Source organism: Xyrauchen texanus, chromosome 5 (assembly GCF_025860055.1).
Source record: "Xyrauchen texanus isolate HMW12.3.18 chromosome 5, RBS_HiC_50CHRs, whole genome shotgun sequence".
NCBI classification, from domain to species: Eukaryota; Metazoa; Chordata; class Actinopteri; order Cypriniformes; family Catostomidae; genus Xyrauchen; species Xyrauchen texanus.
Window position 1 is genome coordinate 19,291,874 of NC_068280.1, and position 7,444 is coordinate 19,299,317.

Genomic DNA, 7,444 nt, shown 5'->3' on the forward strand with positions numbered 1-7,444 from the left:
TAATGGTGTGAGAAATGCAGCACTTTAATCCGTACTGTGTACATCTACATCTACTGAAATTTGCTAAAATTTTTAACAACTGCTCTGTATTAACTCTTTTGATTTCTCTCCCTGTTTTAGTCTCCTCGTGTGTGCTGTCCAGTGCCAGTTCGTATTGTTATTGTCATGTCTACATGTGTTTTTGTTCATGTTTTGTTTTCATGTATTTTATTTTGGAATTCTAGTTCCTGTTTCATGTCATGTGGATCCTTTGTCATGTGATTTCATGTTTCCCTTCCCTGCATGTTCATGTGTCTTTTTTTCATTGGTTTATTGTCTTATCAGTTCTAGTTTGTCATTGGTTTAAGGTTATTAGTCTTGTTATCTTGTTTATAGTTCTGTCTGTTTATTGGTTTTCTTGTTATTGTTTTACCCAATGTCTGTGTTAAGCCCTCATGTTTTCCATTGTCACTTGTCAAGTACTGTTAATGTACCTTGTTTGCTAAGTCATGATCATGTTCATGTTCATGTTCATGTTAATTGTTCATGTTTAGTTCAGTTCATGTCTGTAGTTAGGGTTTTGGATTTCACAGATGTAAATAAACTGCACTTGGGTTCTTCATCTTCACATCTTCGTCATTGCCAGTGCCAGCACATCGCTACAGAATACTTGACCCACCAAAATGAACCCAGAATATGCCTACATCAAGGAAAACGCTCTATAGAAGACTACGTGGAGGATTTCTGCATCCTGGCAGACGAAGTAGGCTTCAATTAGATCTCCCTCAAACACTTTTTTTCATGCAGGCTTGAATGAGCCGGTGCACACCTGGATGCCTGGTAGTGGGAGTACCTTCAATCTGGATCAATATATCGACTTTGCCCTGGGGATAAGTGGTTAAACTTACAAGTTGACGAGTCAATGGCCACGCCTGCCCATGTACACGACCATGGAGGTCGTTTCTAAGTCTCTGCCCATGTACACGACCATAGAGGACGTTTCAAAGTCTCTGCCCATGTTCACGACCACGGAGGTCTTTTCCAAGTCTCTGTCTATGCCCATGACCTCAGAGGTCATTCCCATGTTCATGACCACTGAGGTCTTTTTCCAGTCATCTAGGAATCATAGTTTCAAGCCTCCCACAGCTCCCCCTTTCAAGACTTGGCCCCACGTCATGGCCGCCAAGCCAGAGTTCCACGTCATGGCCGCCAAGCCAGAGTACCACATCATGTCACAGCCAAAGCCAGAGTACCACATCATGTCACAGCCAAAGCCAGAGTACCACATCATGTCACAGCTACAGGTCGACCGATATTGTTTTTTTCAGGCTGATGGCGATCATTTGAAATCCGGGATGGCCGATTACTGCTGCCGATTTAATTTGGCCGATATGTGCTTGTTTTAACCTCTTATTTGAACCTTTTATTTGAAAGATAAAATGTAACACAAATAAGATAGACAAAATTTCTCAACAGATACATTTATTGAACACTTGACCAATCTGCACTTGTACACTTAAATTAAAAATGTATAATGTAAAAACATATTGTATAAATAATGTATAACAAATATATTAAATAAACAAAGCAGGTGTTACGAACTGCTCCGAGACACGAAGGTTGAGATCCAAATGCAGCTTTAATTAAGGGGCAATCCAGACACGTAATCCAATATTCAGAGCATCCAAGAGAAGCACAGGCATAACTAGGGATGGGTATCGTTAAGGTTTTAATGGTATTACTACTCTTACCGATACTGCTTATAGATCCGGTACTTCAACGGTATTCTTAACGGTTCTTTTTGTTATATATATATATTAAACAAAGATAAACGTTATATAGGCGCAGTGATTTAATTTCAGGAAGGTCTACTAACATTACTGTTCAGGTGTGGTCTAAAACGAAATCTAATAAAGTAATCAATTGTAAAATAACACTGCATATTTTATCATAGATAGATTAATGCTTATTAATGCAGAAGTTATTCATTCAAGAGCTGTAAGTGATTTTCTCTTTGCCTTTTTTTGTTTGATTCGCAGTGATGGCTCAATCGTCAGCATGTTGATTAGACTGCTTCCCCTTTAAGACTGAGTCTAATAGGCTCCTGATGCGCCATATTTTCTCCCAACTATTTCCATATCTACCTTAATTTCCGGACTATAAGCCGCAACTTTTTTCCCACGCTTTGAACCTCGCGGCTTATACAATGACGCGGCTAATATATGGATTTTTCCCGCTTTCAAATTTTATAAAACAAAATTAAAAAAAACATTCTGTGACGTGCTCAGTTTTTTGGCGGCGTGAAGCTTTCATTAGACCAATGAAATTGCCGAACGGGTTAAGGTCAAAACAACTTTTTTTGTTTACTGTTTAGATTAAATAGAGCGCGCTCAAACTTCCCATCATTCTGATTACGGTAGTAATTTTGTCACCCTCACCATGGCAAAGACATGGAGAAATGCATATGATGCAGCTTTCAAGTTGAAGGCGATTGATCTGGCTCCTGCACGGGAGCTTGGTCTTAATGAGTCGATGATAAGACGCTGGAAACAGCAGCGTGAGGAATTGACTCAGTACAAAAAGACAACTAAATCTGAGGCTATTTAACTCCGACACCGAAGGAGATGACTTCAGTGGTTTCAGTGCACAGGACGAGGAAGATAGTGACCAATGACTTTATTGGTAGGATACTGTTTACTGCAAATGTTTTATTACAAGCCATGTGTGGCAGCGGGGTGTGGTCAAGCGCCCGTCCGGGAGAGAAAAGCTGTAAGGGCGCTTACACCTGCGCTAAATTATGTCTAACACCGGTGTCTAATTTCAAGTGCCCTGCTTCACGTGTCCTTCTTGGGAAAACTGTCACACGGGCACCAGTGTGACAGTTTTCAGCAGGGCACTTGACGTTCCAGGTAAGGCTTTTAATGGCCACAGCAATGTTTACAATCAATTTTATAAAGTTTCTCAATTCTTCTATGTGCCAACACTAGACTGACGTGTGTCACTCTCTCAGCTCTGTGGCTGCTGCATTTTATGCCGCTCTCCCCATGCTTACTGAAATTAGACACCGGTGTTAGACATAATTTAGCTCAGGTGTAAGCACCCTTACCGCTTTTCTCCTCGGACGGGCGCTTGACCACGCCCCCGCTGCCACACCGTGTTTCGTTAAAGCCTATTTATTTTTGTTACAAGCCGTGATTCGTTAAAGCCTGAGTAAAGTTCATTTGTTTCAATGTACCGGTAGGCACCTGCGGCTTATAGACAGGTGCGGCTTATTTATGTTCAAAATAATATTTGATTTAAAAATCAGTGGGTGCGGCTTATATTCAGGTGCGCTCAATAGTCCGGAAATTACGGTACGTCCATTTAAGACATAAACTGTGTTAAAGTGAATCTCCAAGCCGGTCGTTTTGACATATTTTTGTGTATAGTTGATCGTTTAGACGCGCACATGAAACCCAAAGTAGCCTATACTTTGCTTGTCTCGTTGCGGTCCATTTCGGAGCGCGCGCCGCCTTGGGAACGGTATCTCTTGCGCTCTTTTTATTATTAAATGCGTCCCACAATTTAGTAACAGTAGCTAGACTGCATTTTACAACAATCACCGATCGTGCTGATTCTGACGTTAAGTTTGAGTTTTAGGGAGAAATGTCAGTGCACCGCTGTGAAGGGAAGGAAGTTGTGCTAGACAGAATGCGGCTTATGTAAAAATATTCTGTTTATAATCTTCGGAAGGCGAAATCTAAAATAAAATCAGACTAATATCAAAGATCTAAAGTGTAAACAGGCTACGTTTGAATGTTTAGTTCTGTCACTCATTAAGCAGGGCTCGTGTTGTGCTCTCTGTGGCACCGCGTGAGCGAGATCTATCTCTCTCTCTCTCTCTCTCTCTGACTGTGAATAGCTAAATTGCATCACAGACAAATGGTTCATATTATTATACATAGAAATGGCTGGCGAGATAAAATAACTTTCTCTTTAAAGCAATAATAAATGTATTTTCTTAATTTCTCCAGTACCGACAGCAGAACCGATAACGTCTGAGCTTACCAAAGCCAGTCCTTCAATAGCCTATAGTGCGTTGGTATCTTTTTTATTACTTATTTCTCTGCATTGAGTGACAACCCTCTCAAATATAAGACACACAAACAGAACAAATAAAAGTCTCAGATTCACTGTCTGTAATTGCAAAATTCTTGCTTACTTATTGTGACATGATAGCAACCCTTCTGCTGTGATAATGCAACTTCAACTACGCTATCAATATCCAAAGTAGCCGAACGTCATTTCGCGTTTTTTCTCGAAGTTGGCAGTAACATATCAAAAGATTTTAATTAAATATAAAGTAGTTATACAAATTTAATCCTTGCTGTTTTCTCCAAGGAACTTAGGCACTGGATGAGGTCTGCTCACTCTAGGGAATGACTCATCTTCCGCTGGAAAAGGACTCTAGGGGCAGCGTGCGTCGAACACGTGTTCCACAACAACACTAGGCTGCCCACAGATGCGCCTGCCTAATAATCGGCTCGATATACTTGGATATTGGCCGATGCCGATTATGTAAAAAAATTTAAAAAATCGGCCTCTAGTCACAGCCTGTAATGATTACCTTGTCTTGTTTCACCGTTGCCCTTTGTTTACCATTTTTGTCACTTTTGTATTCCTTAGTCTCCCTGTTAGCGTTCGTGTTCTCTGTCATTGTTTTCACCTGTCCTCATTAGTTTGCCATTGGTTTCTGTTCATCACCTTGTTACCTTGTTTGAGTTCTGTTTGTTCATTGGCCCCTTTTGGACGGTCATGGCTGCTGGCACTGGCTTTTGGATGGTCATGGCTACTGGCACTGGCTCTTGGACGGTCATGGCTACTGGCACTCGCTCAGGGACGGCCAAGGCGTCAGGCACTGGCTCACTGACCTCTGAGGCGACAGGTACTGGCTGGGTGACCGTGGTATGCGCTGGTTTGGGCTCGCTCACAGTGACATGCGTGGGCTCTGGCTCGCAGACCGGGGCAGGCGTGGACCGGGAGGCGGCAGCCCGTCTTCTCTCCCTCCTCCGGGCAGACGAAGTGGGCCGCGCTGGCTCATAGAAGGCGACTGGCGTGAGGGTGACCTCGTTGACAGGTGGGACTGGCATGACAGGAAGAGCCAAGGGCGAGCTGAAGGTCGCCACCGCGGGAGGTGAGGCAGGATTCTCCTCTGCCACGTACACCGTGAGTGATGAACCGCTGACCAGCAGAGCCTCTTCCACCATCTCCTCCAAAGTCCAGCCGAGTGTCGCCAGTGGCAACCGCTCCCTTAGTGAGGCATTCAGATTTCCCTGGAAGAAAGATGCCAGGATTTGGTCCGGGAAGTCGGAGACAAACGCCAGCTTGAGGAAGTCCTGGACGTGGTCCTCAATCGGTCGGCCCCCCTGCTTCAAGCAGAGCAGCTGGTAGTTGGCCTGTTGGGCCACTGGATCCATTGTGGGTCGGTCGTTCTGTCACGATTTGGGGAGTCAGGAGAAGGCAGACAGTAGATGCGGATCCAAACGTGGTTTTTATTAATGAATGTACACATAAGAAACAAAAGGTAAACACAAAGAAAAGTCCACGATGGGAAAACAGGAAACTAAAACACAACAAAACAGATTTAAACACGATGAAACAAAACTCAGAACTCGGGTAGTGAACACAGACCAGGCTTGACAACATCCAAGAAACGAACATCCATGAAGGGGAAAGGGAACCTCGGACGAACACGAAATCAACATCATTCAACGACCGACAGAGACTGAACAAACAGACAGGGTTTAAATACATGAACAAGGGAAAAAGGGGCCAATGAACAAACAGAACTCAAACAAGGTAACAAGGTGATGAACAGAAACCAATGACAAACTAATGAGGACAGGTGAAAACAATGACAGAGAACACGAACGCTAACAAGGAGACTATGGAGCTACACAAGGGACAAAAGTGAAAACTAAGGAATACAAAAGTGACAAAAATGGTAAACAAAGGGCAACGGTGAAACAAGACAAGGTAATCATTACAGAGCCCCCCCTTAAAGGAGCGGATTCCAGACGCTCAAAAGTGACATAACAAAAAACAGGAAGAACAAATGTCCATTGACTGGGGGGGGGAAGCTTGTGGTGGGCAGACAGACCAAGGGGAGCAACGAAGGGCAGACAGGCAGTCCGAGGGGCAGACAGACAGTCCAGGGGGGCAACGAGGGGCAGACAGACAGTCCAGGGGGCAACGAGGGGCAGACAGGCAGTCCCTGTCGCCTCAGAGGTCAGTGAGCCAGTGCCTGACGCCTTGGCCGTCCCTGAGCGAGTGCCAGTAGCCATGACCGTCCAAGAGCCAGTGCCAGTAGCCATGACCGTCCAAAAGCCAGTGCCAGCAGCCATGACCGTCCAAAAGGGGCCAATGAACAAACAGAACTCAAACAAGGTAACAAGGTGATGAACAGAAACCAATGGCAAACTAATGAGGACAGGTGAAAACAATGACAGAGAACACGAACGCTAACAGGGAGACTATGGAGCTACACAAGGGACAAAAGTGAAAACTAAGGAATACAAAAGTGACAAAAATGGTAAACAAAGGGCAACGGTGAAACAAGACAAGGTAATCATTACACAGCCACGCCAGAGTCAGCTCCAGGCCATGTCACAGCCACGCCAGAGTCAGCTCCAGGCCATGTCTTTTCCCAATGTTTGCCATTGTCACTTGTCAAGTATTGTTAATGTACCTTGTTTGCGGAGTCTAGTTTAAGTTTAAATGTTCATGTTAATATGTTTAGATTAGTTCATGTCTATATTTAGGGTTTTGGATTTCACGTATGTAAATAAACTGCACTTGGGTTCTTCATCTTCATGTCTTTGTCATTGCCAGTGCCAGCACATCGTTGCAGATATCTTGTTCTTCAGTCAATCTTGTTATCCTGTCGAACCTGTATGTGTTTCTCTTGTGTTCTGTCAGTCCTGGTTCCAATTCGGTATGTTTGGTCCTGTACTCAATTTCACCTCTGCCCAGCCTGGAATCCTGTTTTCCCATTTGTAAGTTTTTGTTGTTTTCCCCCTTGTGGGATCTTGTGTTTGTTTGTTAAATAAAGTATTTTGGTTTTGAATGCTGCGTTTGGGTCCTCATCTCTGCCACAAACCATGGCAGATCTAACCCTTAAACTTTTTTTGGGTGTAATTTAGTCTATTCAGGTTGATTCAGTGATGTTAAAGAATATTTTACCTGATTCAGACCTGTTAAATTAGATGTTACATTATGAATCACATTTTTTAGGTTAATTTTATTTTCAGTGCAGTGATCCAACAGAAAGCAAAAACATTTTCTCAGTTCCCAACAACAGGTCTCACTTCATGATTTTTGGACTTCTCTGGGGATCTGTCACCAGCAAAGTTTTATGTTAGCGTGATTCTCATTTGCTTTTCAAAATATTCTGCAACAGAATAAAAATTATCTGCAGATTGTAGAG